We start from the raw sequence: 19624 nt of genomic DNA on the forward strand, positions 1-19624 counted from the left end.
CTGTTTCTAGGCATTACTTTTCATAATGCTCCTGTGTGTATGCACAGAGGGTGCAGCTCACCCACTGCTACAACACAGCCTACACAGAAGAGGCAAAGCCCAAGGGGGCCCCGTTGGGGCCACCGACCCTCGCTCTGCGTGAGGGTACCGCTGTGCTGTGTGGCTTAGGCTGCTGACCCATTTTCTCCAGTCGCTACCCCCTGATCTTTCCTTCGCACATCTGCATCCACCTACAGCCTCTCAGGTTAAGCTCAGGGGCTTGGGGACTACCTTGGGTGTGTGGGCAACCAGCACACGAGATCCCTGCTGCAGGTGTGAGGCTCCCCTTGTTATCACAAAGCAAACAGGGCTGGAACCTGCCTGCAGCACAGACCCAACGGCCCACACTCTGAAGGGGCTGCGGTGGCCCTTGGGGTTCCCAAGGCAAGGGAAGCAGGCTGTGCTCTACATGATGGACACCTAACACCAAGGGTCCCAAGGGAGACCAGGCTATCCGCTCTCCTCGCTGCCCTGCAGGGACCTTGGGAACCAGCCTGCACTCGGCTGGGTCAGACAAGAGTGGACGGAGCCAGGCGAATTGCTTCCATACGCAGCCCAGGCATCCTCAGCCAGCCAAATCTGCTATTCTTAATTGGAATTATTTACAAATGCATTGGATTTCTTTTTCTCTTGTTTTAGTTAGTTCCAGGAGCTATGGACTAGATTCAAAAAAATAAAAAGCTGGGGGCTTTTTGGTTGGTTGGATCTTTTTTCTTTGGATAAGACAAACAGGGGGATTAAAGGCATCTCCAAGGTTTCTATATACTTGTGGGAAGAGTAATCTCTATTAACACAATCAATGAAATCGCCTGATGAAATCAAAACTGTTTATACAAGCAACAGTTAGAGGACTGGTACAATACTATATAGGTAGAACAAATAATGCTAAATTCAGCCTCCTTTTCAGCAAGTACAGCATTGTATCATTTTCTCATGCTACTTAAGATCAAAGTCCACTTTGTCTTCATGTATGGCATAATCCTGTTGTATTAAAAAAATAGAAGTACAAGGGGAAAAGTACTTGTCCCTACTGCCTCACTTTACCTATGTTGTAGGGTACAGTAAGAGTCTCTTTTCAAAGTCTTGCACAAGTAAAAACGTAAAGCTGTGCTTTATTTGTGCTAAGGAATGCAGCATTAAAACCAGGCTTCTCTGTGGGACATCTCTGGGGGACCCAGAGGAAGCCTTGCGCAAAGTGCTTCCTGCATTTTGCTGCTTCTCCTGGGAGGGGATTAAGATTAGGGACCTAATTCCACTGAACATCCTCAGTTTTTTTAGCTGTCCACAGAACTGGCTTCCTGCAAAGAACCTCATCTAATTAACTTAAACTCATGACTGACTTATGTGTGCTATGTTATGAAATATAGATATGATGGCATGTTTTCATACTGCATAGCTGAACTGTCCTTCCCCACAGTGCCATCAGGATGGCACTGTGAGCAATATGTTTAATACAGGCATGCTGCCAGCAAATATAGATGTTTCCTGTCCTTTCATGGGTCCCTCATACTATCTTGCTTAAAAGATTGAACATATTCCACAGTTCTAATAACAAACATTGTAACCTTGCAAATAGTGGCACTTGGAGTTTTCTTTAATATTTATATTTTTTGACCCCAAAAGGGAAAAGAATTTACCATACATAGACTGGAAAAACAGCGTGCTAATTTCACTTATCAAAGGCGTTCAAACCAAAGAGCCTGCCACTAATACTAGTGTGTTAAAAAATATTCTTGAACGCAACATGCGTTACTGTATTTTAGTACATGCTGGTACCTAGCTCTAAATGTCAGTATTTTCACAGCATAATTCATGTCAGGTCCCAGCTTTTATGACATCAGAGGATGAGTTCAAAGGAACGCAGTTTTCTGCTTTATAAAAACACTTTAAAGATAAAAGCCAGTTTCAACTAAAAAAAAAAAAGGAAATGAAACTATTAAGCACTGCATTAGCCAAACAATTCTATGAAAGGCCAACGCCAATCAAAAGAAGATGACAGCATTTTATAGTGAAACCATATTAGTACAAGTGATCAACTGCTGTTGCTTAATGCCTTACACAACGCTCAGTGTCTTGCCTACTAAATCATGCAGCTGAGGAAACGGTAAAAATTGTATCAGCTATTGAACAGAGAAAATTGAAACAGAACTATCCTCCTTTACATCACTGGACAACGTTTAATACAGTAATTAATCTATCAATAAAACAACTTTTCTATCTGCATGAATTTGCAGAAAAGAGAAAGTGTCAGAGTATTATTTTCTATATTTGTAATTAAAACAAATAAATATCAATCACTTGGCTTCAAGCATTTAGTTTTCTGTAGATCTTTCAAAACTTTTTGGACCCAGCACTTGGTGCTCTGGAGCTTATCAATGACACCAGGGGTCAAAAGTGTTAGTGCGACTAAAATTACTTGGACAAAGCCAGAACCAGGTCAGATCGCCATGGGATAGTCCCATAAGGCCTCCTGTAGGCTGCTGCCACCAAGGAGTTCTAAGGAAAAGAAAGGAAAGACCATGAATCAAACATCCCAGAAAATTCACAAGCAAATGTGTTATTAATCAAGGAAAATAAAAACAAAGTTTATTAAAATGCCTTGTAATAGTACATTTCAAAACAACACAAAGACATCTTATGTGATGACCATTTTATCACTGAGGCTCATTCCAATTGAGTTACATTCTTCAAACCCAAAGAGCCACAAGTGTGCCAGAAAAGAAAATAAACACTGGAACGATGTGTGCAGTCACACATTTAATTTGATGATTGATCTCACAATTTAAATAGACACTTTCCATCCAAAATAAATGCAGAAGTCTGTATCAATGACACTTCTGCAAACTGAAGCTAATGGCAGGACTGGTACAATTTACACATTTATTTCCATATTTAGCTGTGAAGTTCAAATTAGGTCCTGAATGAAGTCAGAGGATAAGAAAACAAAGCAGAAGGAATCTACTATGTTCTGTACAATTTGAAACACCATATTAGAGTATTTTTTAAATTACTATAACTTTCTCATTTAGTGCACAAATATTTATGAAGGGGACAGATCCTCATACGGTGTAAACTGCCTTTAATTCATTGGCTTCAGTGAGTCAAAGTCAAGGAAGTTACAACAATTTACACCAACCAGGAGTCGGCCCCAGCATGTTTACACAGGCATTTTGAATCGAATTCTCTGCTGCTCCAACTCCGGAGAACTGATGGAACTGCGACAGCACACGATTTAGTCTTTTATGCCCTAAACTGACATCAAAAGATGGATCCTGTTTCTCCCCTCCCACAAGCTCTTGTTTACATGAATATTGTCTGAAGTGACTCATGGGAGTGGGGATTGAACTATCAGGCCCGCTTTTGCGCTAACGAGGCTAATACAGAGTGATATTTGAACTGCATCGAGTTTTTAAGCTAAAGATGGGGGTCAAAGTTACAGTTTTATCAGTTACATTTTGGAGCCCTTCACTTGATCATGACAATACCGTGTTCATAATACAATTATTGTAATCATATTTCCAGTATTGCTTGCCTTCAGTGGAAACAGATTGCATTAAACTCAAAAGCCGCCTGAAATGGTATGCACGTTTCAAAGTCAAATAAAGGTTATAGAACAGGACCTTTGAATTCATGTGCGGTGTATAATCAGTACTTGATCACTAAAGGTATTTTTGAGGCTTTTGTGAACTTAGCAATTAGTGCTAAAAATAGGCATTATATAAGGACAGACAGAATAGTTAATAGGTAATAAGCAGCTCACTGATTGTACAGACTTTAGCAAGGCTCGGGATAGAGCTGAGCGCTCTGCGTGATACCTGCGCTGTTATGATTTATTCATGCATACAATTTACTTGCTTGGAATTTATACTGGAGAGTGGCTTATGTCCCTGCTGCTGCAGTAAAGATCTTTCAAAATCTCCACAGCCTGTCAAGGGGTGTAAGTCAGTATATCTTCACTGCAGTCCGTGCCCATTCCTGCCAGGATAGAGCTTATTTTGACTGGTACTTTCTGGTCAAATCTCTATTTTATTAATATTTATTAATGAAAGCACAATTGGAAAGAAAATTTTAGTCTATTCTTTCTGTCCTTGCTTTCTGAAGAACTTTACCTGTTAGTCTGTGCAGTTATTTATGATCTCCAGTCACTAACAAATAATTATATTAGAATTAATTGCCTCCAGTCTTATAAATCCTGAAGTAGCATTATGTAAAAATGAAGCTATCATATTACTAGGAAACGTAATATACAGAAAATGTGTCTTAATTATTTGAACAGAAGCTGGATGAAGATTTATCACCTCACTAGCTCCCAAGATCGATGACTGGAACAAAAGAAGTTTTGTTCACTGACTAAAGCAAAAGTTTATAAATAGATTTTTCACTTTTTTCCAGCGCTCAGGGAAAAGAATTTCTGTTTTCAGATGGTTTGGTGTTGGTTTTTTTTAACTGGGTTAAATAAATTCTTTTGTCTGACCCAAAGGGAAATTTTGATTAAATTTTGTAGTTTTTGCCAGTCTATAGAATTATCTAAATAAAATTTTTGGATTTAAAAATAAAAATGTCTTTTCAAATAAGAAATGTAAAGTTTATTTAAATATTGCAAGAAATGTTTTTTGAAAAATCCCTTCCCTTATTCAGTAGAAGCTTTAAATTTAGTACAGGATTTTGGAACTTGCATTTTTGGTGAATAATAATAGCAAGTTGAAAAGAATCACCCAACTCTAGTTATAACACTGCCCATAATCAGGGAAGAAATCACAAACATCTCTAGAGCTGCAGAAAAAGCATTGAAGATGAAGCAAGACAGAATATTGAGCTTACATGGGGAACAATTTTGTTTATTAGAAGTTTTTTTGTTGTTGTTGATTTGGTTTATCAGGTTTTCACTCGTAAGAGCGAAAAACTAGCCAGCTGCAGGGGCGACTCAGGGTCTGAAAATAGAGGCAAAATCCTTCTCTCCCCAGCTGCAGCCGAGCTCAGCACTACACCACAGGCTCATTTACAGACGTTCTCCTCCATGCCTCACTCCATGGTATCGCTGTGTCTCCTCCCTGCCATATGTCTTACATCCACACATCGCAGCGCTCCAAACGGCTCCAGAGCCAGTTGCTCCGGGCGCCTGCCAGCGCTTACACAAAAGCTGAACTTGACACTCGCAGGCAGTTCCAGGGAAGTTCCTCAGACTCCGCACATGTAATTAACAGGGAGAATGAGGACATTAGAAAGACTTGAGCCTAGTCAGAGGAGCAGTAAAATGGGAGACTCGAGCAACAGGGAGGATAACAGTTCTCTACAAGTGGCATACATGTAGTCAGGCTAGTCATACACACACTTTTATAGTCCCAAGAGATGTGTGACCCAGAGTAAGCCCCACTAGCCCTAGTACTTTATTTAATTTTTATAGATTGTAAGGTGATCACGTAACATGTAGTCTGACTTCCTACATAACACAGGCCAAAATAACCTCACCCGCTATTTTCCCTCTCCATTAGTACAGACTGTCTTCACCTTGGAAAATATCACTAATGCGAATACGCAGAAGAATGAGCAGAATGCTGTTTCCAGCACGGTGTCTGCCAGAGCGTGCTGGCTCCTGCTGAAGCCAATCCAGCCCTTGTGCGTGCAGAGGGCAGATCCGAGCTCTCACTGGCTAAAAGGAAACTTTGCAGAGAGTCATGTTACTTTTGAATCAGGAGTTTGGGGGTTATTTTCAGAAAATCCCAGCTAGGGGCTAGAGGCATTCAGCCTCCCCAGCCTGTGGCAGTTCAGCACCAACTACCTTAAGAAACCTGGCTCCGATATTCTGCGGTCCCAGTCTCAGAAATGAGAGTGTGCTCCGAGTGCAGTACTAGCACAGAGCCCTTGGAGGGCTCGTGGCAGTTTGCAACAGCCTCATCACAGGACTGGAGTCTTGGATTGCAGCTGCTTCAGGGTAATAATCATGGCTTTGTCATTTGCTTGTGAGATATAAAGCGCCACAGCTCTCAATCTCGGGGAGGACTGAAAACACCAGGCAAGCTATTTGGAAGCAGGTCTAGCTAGTTTAAAAGAATTCCGGTACTTCTTTCATGTCTCCCGAGTTTGCCAGCTCACACCATCAAATCCTACGCCAGCAGGCAGAATTGATCAGAAAGATAAAATGCCGAGGACCTCCAGGAACCAAACCTTGCCATGTACCTTTCCGAAATCTTGCCTGGGACAGCCTGGGTGCAGCCTTTGTCCTAGGACAAGCCCTAGGAGGGAGTCACTGTGAACAATCCCACTTCAGGTTCCCCCTGAAAAGAAATGCTGTGAACTGCAGGCTATGTAGTGCGGGATGGTATTGCAGGTAGCTGCTGCACATGTCAGCCATGCCTGGAATCCAATAATACACTGGGAATTTTCCCAGCCCACAGAGATCATGTCCAAGCTATCAAAATAGGAAGTGATGCGTTCCTAGATATTCTGAAATACTAATATTAACACAGTTTTGGTTTATATCAGATGTGAACAGGACTTTCTTTCAAAGTTTGCTTTTTTATTGCTGGTTTTAAGACAAAAGACTTGAAAGAAAGATTAAATAGTGTCTAAACTTAGTAAACGTTTTCCACAAGTGCAAAGATTAAAGCAGAAATGAGTGGTGGTCTGTACTGCAACCTGAACCCCACTAAATAAACCAAAATATTCACTTACTTGAACATTTAATGAAGGTTAAATATAACCCTTAAAGCATGAAAACAATGATTTCAAAAGTTTCCAAGAGCCTCTTAACCCCCCTCACTCCTTTTAGATTTTGGAGCAGTGATGAGTGATACTTCTTAGCTGCTTCAGCTATTGCCGAGTCTCTTATTAGAGATTTAGGAGGGAAGTTTTCTGTAATTCTCCTACTTCACTAATGACTCTCAAGCTGGGGTTTCTAACACAGACTGGGAAGAACATTCTCCCTGGAGCTTATACAGGTGTCATTTGTATGAGCCTTTGGTGGTTTTATACAAATGATCGCCCCAGGATTCTTAACAAAACAAGCCAAATGGCCTCCTTCCTTTAATACATTATTTAAGCAATAACCTCACTCTAGCCTCAGGCTTGCAGTGCAGTAATTGCAACCAAACTAGCACTTACCCAAAGAGACACAAATGATGTATTTAAATATAATGGCAGTATGTAAGCTAATCCTAATTCAGAGAATAAGTAATTGAGGTATCTGAAGAAAACATTAAAGACATGTTAAGGACTTGTATCCACATTAAGGTTAATCAGGAAGTTAGATTGGCATATATTATGGCAAATAACATAAATGCTATAATGGTAGAGGAACAACTGTTCGCATCAACGGTTGCAATACTCACAGTAATAAAAGAGAACAGGAAGAGTACCATACTTTGAAGGACAGTTACTGAAATAAATTAAACTATCTGGATAGAGCTGGCTAGCCTGTTAGAGAAAAAAATTGATTACTATGGGCAAAACAGATACCTCATTTTACCACTCAGATCTACTTGATGACATCTTTCTGCTCTCCCCTTGCAGTTGCACAATTTTTCCTCCTCAAGTAAAACTTTAGTGAGATACAGTTTCCATTTAAAAATTACATTCCTGCTTGTATGAGAAATTCAGTAATAAAATAATCCATGCTATCAAACAACAAACATTAGCAATGAGATCAAATTTTGCAATGGAGGCCTGAGCTCGGATCATAGAATAGTTTGGGTTGGAAGGGACCTTTAAAGGTCATCTAGTCCAGTGCCATATTTCAGGTCTCCTGCCAGGATGACGGGGGTACACTGATGAAGTGCCACACCCAGGCTTGGTACGGGAACCCTTTCCCAGGAGGAAGTGCATGGGAGAACAATGGCAGAAAGGGGTGCCCAGCTAGCAGGGCTGTGTGTCTGCATCAGTGCTGCCACGTGGCCCAAGGGGAAAGTTGTGGCTACGTCAACATTCGTGAAAGAATTTCCTATCCATTGTGCACTCATACAGGGTAAACAGCAGCAAAGAATTAGCCTTGGAGAAATAAGGAACTTACTCAAAGTTACAAGTCCTATTTTACTAATTTGCTCTATCTTATGCAATGTTTACCAGGTGAGGTAAGCTCACCTCTGCGTGCTCACACAAAGCAGTTCTGCATGCATGGAAAGTAAATCTTAACTGGCCTCAGTAACAGAAATAAGAGCCTACATGACTTGCCTACAGAGTCAGTCTAGCAGTTTCTGGCTGAGCCACATAACAATTATTTCCTGATTTTAACCATTGCTACAGTCTTACCAAAGACAGCAGCTGTTTTAATCTCTTTTAGCTATTCAAAGTTAACAAACCCCGTTAGAAAAACAGCAACTGATTTGTATTAAGCTCAAGTCTTTTGGAACACTTTAGTGAGACATCTAAACCATCTTTTTCCTAATGAAGACAAGATCTGTATATCTAGCTCCAAGCACAGCAATCTCTTCAGCTTGACTGGGGACAGTAGGCACCAAATACAAATAATAAGCATCAGAGGTGTTTCTAGTTAGAAAGAGGCTTCTGCAGCCAACTTGCATTGCTAATTGGAAGCAGGGTGTTGCCTTCCCCAAGCACACAGAAAGAAGGTGCTTTGAGGCTGGTTAGGATGAGTATTCACAAGCAAAGCCACAAGCAGCACTAGGAAAAATATATGAAGTTAAAGGGAAAATGGGCCCTTAAGAACTTAAGGAAAACAGTAAGCAGTCAGTAAAAATGATGCTGGACACAAGCACTGGGGATGACTTCGTGATCGCCAGGGCATGTTTCTCTCTCTCTCCCCCTTGTCTCTGGTCCTGCTACATCCACTGCCAGAGAGTACTGTAGGGAAAACACTTCATCTAAGAACTAAACCACAAAGTGCGTCCATGCCCTGCGGTGATGCACTGTGGAGAACTTCACTGCCATGGGGCAGTGGGTTTAAAGCAATGATAGTGTTACATTTCAGCAGTACAGAATTGTGAACTTGCATTAAGTCAGTCCTTCCAGTCATCCTATTCTTGGTGGGTATTTAACTTTATTTCTACTTGAAGAGTTCTCTCTGTCCTTCCCACCCCTTAACACACACCTATTCTTGAGTAATTCTTAAGAAACAGGAGTTGATGGGAACATTAGAGGAAAAACAGAGAAATCAATGTACAAATCTGTTTTATTTGTATGGACACTCTTTGTATTTTTTGTACTGTGCTATTTGCCAGGCAGCAAAGGTAATTTGTTAAAGTCTTATTTTATTCTTGTTACCTCTCAGATAAAAAAACAGCCAATAGGGATAATATGTGTGGGGTCCTCCTCCTATTTGTTTTTGGTGGCCAACCTTTTTACTTTAGAAGGGTTAGAGAAATAATTATTGAACCCTCTTTGGGTAACAGCCAGAGGTTGTTTTCCTTAAGCTGCTCCAGATTGTTACAAGGCAAGGTTGAAACTATAGGCTTTCACATGGCATTTGAAAAGTAGGTGGTGAGTCACAAAGGCAGCAAGACACAGGAAGGCTGCTCCAGGTGGCAGAAGCAATAGGGTCAGAGAGAAGGTTGCTTCTAGCTTAACAGAGGAGAGCAAAGAGGGGAGGTTATTCAGCAAGGCTGGAGTTAGCTCAAGAAATCCTGGGGAGAGGCCTACAAACAAGAAGGGCAGTTTTGAATTGCATCAGGGAATAATGGAGCTATTTGAAGTTGGGGGGTTTGAGTCTGTGCTTCTTTATCTAGGAGACCCTGGGTGGGAAAATTGCACTGGGACTGTAGAGGAAGCAGCAGCACGGCGCTGAAACATGCGACAAGCCATCAGCAAAACCGCAGATATCAGCTATGTGAGGGACCAACAAGCTTTAGGCATCTGATCTTGAACACCAATTGCCTTGGCTCTCAGAACAGTCAGCTAAAAAAAAAAAAAAAGCAGCTCTTCCAGAGAGTTAGTATAGCCAAACAGAAATTAAGTCTGAACTCCAGACGCTTAGGTAGGTGGCAGGACTGTCCTGCTCTGAAAAGTGAGATGAATGAGAGGAGGCCAGAGAGCAGTAAGGGCAATAGAACAACAGAAGATGCTCTCATTTGTTGATAAAAATCATTCCTTCTTTCAGATATTTCTGCTCAACTCCTATGCTGACATCAGATGTTCACTTTGCTAAGAATAGCAGAGAAGGTGGGAAGGAGGGATTTCAATCAGTATTTCACAGCTCAATATCAGCCTAAAGAGATCTAATGAAATGACACAAATTATTAGTCTATTAGCATAGAGAAGGACTAACCCAAAAAAGAGAATCAGCATCTAGGTGTGGAAAAGGAGCAAACCAGGCAAATTCTACAGGCAGGGGTACAACTCAGCACAGATTTGGATGGAGGGTACAAAACCTGCACTGACATCAAAAAGAATGACAATAAGGGGAAACCATGGAGAAGAGAAAATGGAAGGAAGACACCTAGCCAAGAGCAGGTGGCATCTGATGTGGCCAGACAGAAGCCCATCTGATGTGGCCAGACAAAAGCCCAACTATATGTACAGTGTATTATATGCCTTAGACTTCTGAATGGCCACAATGCAGACATTGCTGTAAACAATGCATTTTTATATGTTGAAGTACTTCTGTGGTCTCAAAAAACCTGACATATGTTAAATAAAAGCAATGAGAAGAGACCTAAGGACTTTGAGGTTTTTTTTTTTTAAATACATGATGCTAAAATCCATGTAATAATATCAAGAAACCCAACTGTTTATAAGGATGGAATAACCAAAAGCATTTTTTAGTTTGAGTACTATAGCAGGGACATTCTGAGAGTGTTTCTTTGGACATCACCAGAAATACCATACAAAACAGAAGTAGGTACCTGAGGAATTTCAGATATTCCACTAGCCTACACGACTGACACTCTAGCAGAGTTAATTTACATTTTAGAAATTTAAAAAAAAAATTAGATTTTCTTCCCTTGACTGACATTCAAGGCATGCTTTACTAGCAAACATCTTTCTGAGTGTACAACCAGGGAGGGAGATTCAGTGTTTTTGTTATTCAACAGGATTAGCAGCCTAAATTCAGGTTAAAGTGATACAGAAGGGCATTAACTAGTTTTAAATGACTTAATTCCCTGAAAACAGTATTTTTTAATGTGCTGCTAATTAAAATATTTAAGAATTCACTGTAACAACATTTTGACAACAAACCAGAAGAACCAATGTAAACAAAATATCATTTTACAAACCAAACAGAATCACTTAAAATCCAATGTAATTCTATGTTCCAATAAAAATAAATGTATATACAGGTGTCAAGTTAAGATTGCCAAGCACACTCCCAAGACACCACCTAAGAATGAACCAAGAAGTTAAATTAACCCCTCTTGTACTCGTTCTTACTTTTTGGGACAGGCAATATAATTTCCTGCGTAGCACCTACCTCTGAATCCCTTGATGCTGCCCAGGAACACACTAAATGGAGGAATAGGGGAGTCACCAAGAAATGCTTTGGTGGAAGTTCACCAGAAGTATCTCTGCAGGACTGCAGTGCACTACTACCAATATATTATGGTTTTAGGTTTTTACTCAACATTTCTAAAAGCTAGGAGGTTTTCTTTGCAGTATTTTTCTTATATTTTAATAGAAATCTCGGTATGGCAGATATAGATTTAAGGAATGTGTGCTGCGTGCAATGACAGGGCTCAGCAGCCTTGGTCCTCTTAACAACTAGCTTTTTTGGCAAAAGATTATTCTTGCTCTTCCCCAATACATTGTTTTGACGCAAAATTACATGAAGATTATATGCTTTATAGGCTACAAATTTTTGCCCCTTAAGTTCAAATCTATTTTTCCACATTCATTAGTTTCTTAGTCCTGAGAACGTTTTATGTACTGCTTAACTGTGGTGTGGGCAGAATAACAGCAAAACATTGAGAAATAATCATTCAAGGTCAGCTGCGTGAAACAAACCTTATGCCTCTGAACAGACCGATTCCTCCACCTGGAAATAGTTTCTTTATAGAATCTGGTATTTGGACATTTCAGATCTGTGTCTCTTCTTGCATTCAGCTCCTTCAACATGGCTAACTAGCTAACTTCAGGAGAAAGGGAGAGGGTAACAGCTCTTTTCCTTTTAATTTACTGGTATTTCCCTACCATTTCTGAGTCTTCATTTTTTAAGGTTGGGACATATGTCCTTGGCCACAATTTTGTGGAGCATAATTCTGTGACTCCATGCATCAGTTAGAATATCCCTCTTTGTGTTCAGTTCAGGCTTAATCTTTCCCTGGTATTCTCTGTACTGTATTAGCAGTCCTGATATGCTGTTCAGGAAATACTTTCCTCTATATAAAAACGTTTACTAGACTGCATGGCGTTATCTCTTAAGATAACATCTTACAACCATCCAGTGCAAAGAGATGCTCAGCATCTAGGTGACAGACAAGTGGGGACCACCAAATTGTAGAGGTAGTGCTTCACTCTAGCTGCTTTAGAAAACCACTGTTTTCTGTGCACAAGCCAACATCAGGTTACTCGCAGTGTAGCTAAGTAAGTTCTTCCCCCAGGATTTATTTTAGTTCCAAATCAAAAAACCCAGCATGGGATAGGTGCTATTTCACAGTTGCATCAGAAGTCTATTTTGTCCATTATTAGAACACAGGTGGTAGCTTCAGGACAGAAAATGTTGTCTTTCCCAAATAATGAGGTCAGCAGGTTCCCCACCTTCAGCATGTTGGCAGGGACCAGTGCTAGTACAGAAGACAGGGATGTTTCCTAGGTGATCTAATATAGCTAGAAAAAAAACCCTCACTCATATCAATCAGCAATATGGGGATATTGCTGATAAGTTGTTGCCATAAGCTCTGAACTCTTTCGAATGTCTCATCTTCCAGATGTTGATTTTTCATCTGTCAGTTCTTAAAAACCAAAAGATGTTGGCCATGTCACCCATATTATGGTTAAACTCAGTACTGTATTTTGAAATGCCTTAAATGCTGGACAAATTTAAGGTGACAAAGGAGATGACACTGTACTTTCAGTTACTTGCCTCTTCTCCTGTACATCCAGTTCATAACTTATCTTTGTGGATGGAAAGGCCCAGAGAGCCATTAGCTCTTAAGATGTTCTGTCTTTTCCTGAAGACTGAAGTAAGCATCTCGCAGAGTGCTGTGAGAGAGAGAGTCAACACAGACCACTTCCTCTCTGGAGTTTGAGAGACACCAAGGTGAAAGAACAAGAAAGAAGGCATAGTCTGGATTCCTTCTTCAGTTTTTTTCCCCCTCTACTGACAAGTGGCTACAAAAAGCAGAGATAGCAGGGATGCTGCCAGAGCAAGATTGTGCAGTCATCTTGACTGTCATAGTGTTGAAGGGAAAGGACAAAACTGTCTATTCCACCACTTTCCCCAACCAAACCAACTCACTATGGTTTTTACAGCAGGAAATTTGCCATAAGTTTCTTTGCAGTCCTTACAGTCATTGACAATTCTCACACGGGTACAAGATTCTCTGCAGATCAAAGATCAAACTGAAGGGTCAGCATAAAAAAATAATATATTACCTTCATGAAAGGATCTTGAAGAGCTCCTCAAAAGAAAATTAAACCCAAATATTATTTTATGTTCCTACTGCAGAAATGAGCACTGCAGTCAACTGAATGCCAGCTCTTAACCAGCTGGGCAGAAAGCCAGAGGGGCAAGAGGGTGTCAGATGGAATTTAGGCCAGGCAGGCAGGAAACACCAAGAGGAAACACCAGCAGCAGCTGTAGAAGCAAAAGAATGAGCAGAGGCTCTAAGACAAATAATAACAGGCAAAGCAGCAGCAGTAGCACATGTCAAACTAATGCTTTCTGGAGGGGGATGGGATGGCACTTGTGAAGAAAGGGGATTTTTTTTTTTTTAACCACTTTGCATTAATTATCTGAAAAGGGATTCTTCCCCCAAACCCTTTGAAACATCGTTATTTTGGATTAGGTTGTGAGGAAAGAGACTCAACATGAGCACCCACTCAACATGTGCAATGCCCAGGACAGGCACTGCTGCTGATCCTAGTTTCATGTATGGGTTTGAATTCTTCCAGTGGCTTGTGGAGATGTTAAAAATAATTCTGGAAATCAGTTTGGTAGAGGGATCTCTGATTTCTAGAATGGTTTTACTGAACGGTTCTCTGGACTTTCTTTAAGGATCTATAAAGTGGAACTATCAGGGCGATGGAGGAAGTTCTGCTCTTCCAAAAGATGCTGCAATGCTGCTTTTGTCAGGACTGTAATTTATAGGCTACTTGGTATATTTTCAATCTATTAATCACATCCATCAGTTGATTGATTCACTAAGTAGTGAGAAGCAGCACTGCATCACAACAGATTCTGTGTCATGGTGATGTCTATCGTCGAGTTCTGTCATTCCTGAGAAACTTGTCCTCTTCCACACAATATAAGAGGCACTTTGCAGAGAGGATACTACACTCACTCAGCCACATTTATCTAATGCTATATTCAAGATGTGGTATATGAAAGAGCAGCTAAATCAAGCATTCTTCTTAAACACCATCAAAAGAGGAAGAGCTACCTGCACAACTTCAAACAACTAGAGCACCAATTCAATCAGGAACCAGAGACTGGAGAGCCTTATGAAATAAAAAAAATGTGAAGAGAAAAATCTAAAAAAGTGATCTACACTAATTATATTATCTTTGTTTCACTTGGAAAAAGCAGTGTCATTGTACAAATAAAGGAAGCATAGGTTATAGCTCAAACAGCTTAATGAATTTAAAGAAGGGGAACTGGCTTTGGAAAGCAAGTCACCACAAACGGTATGTACCGAAGCCACACGTTAATAGCACTAACCCAGTGGCTACTTGCTCACATATGCACGTTATAATCAATGGTTGGACCACCAGCTCCCCAGACAATTAATGAGGTGAACCACCTCATCCTCCCCGTTGGTCGTGGCATGCTGTGCAGCAACCTTGCTCACTGCAGAGGCCTCCGAGGTGGTCTCTGGGGTAACAAGACATGGTTTGGCACAGCTCCTGTGAAGTGCACTTGCCAATAGCCGACAGCCGCCTTCACCCCATATGAGGATGGCAATCCACTGCATGCCAGCCCTTCAGCAGACACCTGGTATTTATATGAAGTGGAGCTTACAGTGACATTCAGATTTCTTAATCCCTGCCAGAACCTAAGAAAGGCATGAAGTAAGTAATTTCAATTAGATATGGATTATGTTGGGGTGAGGAAAAAAGGAAGAAAAAAGGCAAAATTACAAACTCAGTGGTATCAAAAAGAATGCTTATGAATTTGTCAGAATTTCACTTAATTGTTCATGCCAAAAAAGCAAAAAGATTCTAAACAAATTATTTAATTTCAAAAACTGTTTTAATGAAAGGTTTGTAATCAAATTGTCTTTTCATCTCAAGATCACCTTCAATTTTATCAAGGAAAATTGCTTGGAATGAAAGCTAATAATTTAGTTTCACATGAGATCATTTGTTAGGGCTTTTGAGAAATCTATTTCAAGATTTTATTTTCCCAATAAATAAAAAAATTAAAAAAAAAAATCAAGGCCTAACCAAGATGATTTTCTCACCCAATTTCTCAGGATCCTTGTTGAACTTCACCTTATATTTCCAGTCACATTTCCAAGTTTTCCTGTAACTAGCATTATATTAAAAAGAAATAAAACATCCCTCCAAAAATGTTTCATGGAGCAGTTTGTCAGAAAATACACAAGAACAGAAACAATTCTTTACTTGTTCCTGAGCCATGAACAGCACCTGGTTCAAAATGTTCTTAACAAGAACATTAACACCCATAGCACATTGCTGCTTGTAGGAGCAGAACATCCATTACAGCAGTGCTTTAATTATCAAGTATGAAGCTTGTTAAAAGAAAATTAAAATCAGAAGGTAAACCAGAAATTCTTGTACATGATTTGAAGACTACAGGAATATTTAAATACATCGTGTCAATGGGACAGAAAATGCACATCTACCAAAAAAGCCTTGAGGAAGACCAGAGAGATTGGAATGGCTAATGGGCTGCTAGAATATTAGAAATAGAGACTTTCTGTGAAAAGAAAGTTGGGTACAAACAAAGAAAATAAAAAGAATTCAGGCAAGCCAAAGGTAAAAGTATATTAATGCAGGTCTAAAAGACTTTAAAGAACAACATATTACAGGCATAATGACTAAAATCACTCCCCCTTCAAATGCATCAAGAACAGAAAGCCTGCAGAAGACCAAACTATGATGAAAGTGTGAAAGGCTCACTTGAAGAGGTTAATAACACAGCAGAAAGACTAAATGAATTCTTACAACAACATTTACAGTGCAAAGGATGTCAGTGTGACACAACTTTCCTTAACAGGGTACATCATGAATGATATATTTACTTGCTAGTGTAAGTAGAACAGTAGAAAGTGTAAGGCAAGTATGAGCTCTAACCAAAGTCAAGGTGAAACTGCAGTGGTTAACTTACCTCACAAGGACTGGAATTTGGCAAAGGTGATACCCAGTTTAAAGGATTCTGGAGAGTGAAGAAATAACCAACAAACTGCAAACCTGACATAGATTCCGTTAGCAATACTACTAAAGAATAACTAAAGAATGGAACCACGAGACACATGGGCAATGAGATGTACAGATAAAGATTTCCCCTCTGAGAAGGGGTTATATCTCCAAAATCTGTTTTCAGGAGTCAGTAAACACAGATGTAAATAATCTTACTCATATACCCTACTTGCATACCCAAAAGAGCTCATAACAAGTTTTTCTCCCTCTGAGCTTTAAGTTAGTGAGGGATCAAAAAAAACAGTAGGTCTTCACATTCATAAAGAACTTCTTAAAAAACAGAGTAGGAGTCCTTTTCCACAGGAAGCTATGGAGTTCCACAACAATCTGCACTAGAGCTTGTGGGGTCTGATGTATTCATAAGTGACTTAGAAAAGAGGGTGCAGAGTGAGATGAGGTTTCCTGATGATACGTGTTTTTCAATATAGTAAAACATAAAGCCAGCCATAGATAATCACATGACAATATTATAATCTGTCATAAAAAGGCATACGAAATTCAAGTTTTTGTGCATCACTTCACACTTATAAAGTAAAAATAGTCCTAATTTTATACATGCAGTGATGGACTCTGGCTATTACTATGCAAGAGGTCTTTTGAAATAGGTGGTTCTACAAAAATACCAGCTCAGGGACCAGTAGCAGACAAAATAGCAGGTAGAATATTATGAATCATTAGGAAAAGAGTAAGGAGCAGAACAGAAAACATTCCTATGTCACTACATACACCCATGGTTCACTCATATACTGAAAAGAACATGTTGCTTGGCCCCGTCTCAGAAAGGACAAACTAGATCAAGAATGATCAAAGATACAGAGCATCTTTCACAAACAAAATCACAAAATAGACCAAGACTTTTCAGGCAGGAAAAAGACACCACTGAGCAGGACACAACACGAAGCAAATAAAACTGAGCAGCATGGAGATGATGAACAAGGTATGTCTTAGATCCTTGTACCAATGTCTGTCTTCCTCTCGTCAGTCTATTTGTCCAGCTACTCCATAGCCAGGATGGCTAAGACTTCAGCAACTTCTAAATTCAGTTTTCTCCTTCCTTATTCCCTTCTTTGATCTTGGTATTTCTGTACATGTTACTGGGTGTAGCATAACTCTCCTGGCACAGCCAGCCTAAGCCGCCTCCTCACAGTTCTCTCTGATCTCCTTATCCACCTTCCTCAGGAATCACGCACTGACCTATGCTTTGCCTTCAAGCACAGCTCACAATCTTTCTGAATTTAACTCTAGTGAACAACTTCTCTGTGCCGCCTGGGTGTGAGAAAAGAGCCTTCTCCTCTGCCCCGAAGCTCTCACAATGGAAAGAATGTCTCTAAGGGTGAAAGTGGCCCAAAGGGTTGGTTATAACGCTGCACCTACATCTCTAGAAAGCGTGTACAATGTAACCAGTCTTTTCCCAGGAACATACTGAAACTGTGAGGGGTGAAGACACTCTGAAATCTGGCGACATCCACCGAAGTCTGGCACATACCATCACAACCAGCTCCAGTCACAGTTCTGCATGCCTTGGCCCAACAGAGGAAACATTCATGTTGTCCCTTCATGAAGTGCTGTGTAGGGCTGTGGACTTCCTGCAAGGCAGTGAACTTGGTCACTGCTCTTCCTCTGCTTGCAACACCCTCTGTCTTGTAAATCATCTGTCAGCAAGAGCATCCTGTATGAATGTGAGGGACAAGGGAATATCTAAGGGCCATGATCTAAAGGTCATGGTCTACACAGCCTGTAATCTTCCGCTGGCTTTGGAGGAAGAAAAGGACTCCTCCTCACACAGCTTGGTCCTTTTCCAGATCCATCTCTCAGAACAAACCATAAGCTCACATTAGCTTTTCTGAAAGGGTAAGCAGCCTCAGATGGAAAAGACAGTGAGCAGACCACTATAGGCAACTTTTTCACTGATGTCAACCATTTCCTCTCCTCCACACATGCCAAAGTGATACATTCAGTCTAAATAGACAGGGCCAGCAAACATCTGGTTGACACGAGAATCAGAAGGTCCCAGCCCACAATGTTTTGTGTTTTTACTTTTGTTACATGCTTTTAAGTACACCAAAGATATCAGTGCAACAAATGATCTTAATCCGTTCCCCCACAACCTTGTTTCTCTCCTTCAGATATGATTCATTATATAGATGCAGAAGGTCTGTCTCCCTTGCTGAATTTGTCAGATATGTGACTGAATGCTCTGTCCTGGTAGTGTTCTGCGAGTTGATCTCAACTTAATATTTTATTAGCCATTTCCAGCACTCACAGAGGACAGAAGAGCCAGGGTGAAGTCCTTTGGAATTTGGTTATTGGCTGCATGTCAAAGGAGCATAAAAACTCCAAGTACTTAAATGAGCCAGTTGATACTACTGATAGAAAGCCTTCACTGAAGCAATGATACAAATTTAATACTCCTTTAACATTTACACCTAAAACAGAAGCAAGAAAGGAATGAATTCTGAGAAACTAAGTAAAATTGCAGGCTACATTTTTTTCTAACAACTACCTATAATTTAAAATTGAATTTATTAAAAGATGGAAATATAGCGCATAGTGTATGTAGGATTTTTATTTCTTAAGCATCTTGCTTCAAATGTAAAGATAGAGGTGCAAAATAGTTATTTTCTTGAAGCATAAAATTTCAAATCTGAGCATTTTTATCACCTTTATATTACTTTATTTTACACTTTCACAATCTCTTCAGATTCAACAATGTCAACCAAGTCAATCTAGTGCCTTTCAAACACTTTTTTTACTTTCAGCATGCATGAACTTGCATTTATTAGCACTGGGCCTGTTTATTTCTGTATTGCCCGTTTATGTAGCTTAGATAGTTATGTGTATTAGAGATGGTTATCTGTTCTATTTCCTGATTTGACATGTTTTATCATGCAGCCAACCTCCAAATGTCATTTTTGACTAAAACTTAACTCAATGAATACAGATTTGCTCACTACTTGTGTTACCACATTTATAGAATCAAATTCTCCTCCAGATTAAGTCAGTGACACTACTGTTAACTATACACACATTTTCAGGAAGAAAGAAGTAGAGTAAGTGTTGATAATTGTTCTCATAATTATTGACGCACATTAATATT

This window comes from Gavia stellata, chromosome 11 (genome assembly GCF_030936135.1).
Source record: "Gavia stellata isolate bGavSte3 chromosome 11, bGavSte3.hap2, whole genome shotgun sequence".
In the NCBI taxonomy this organism is placed as follows: Eukaryota; Metazoa; Chordata; class Aves; order Gaviiformes; family Gaviidae; genus Gavia; species Gavia stellata.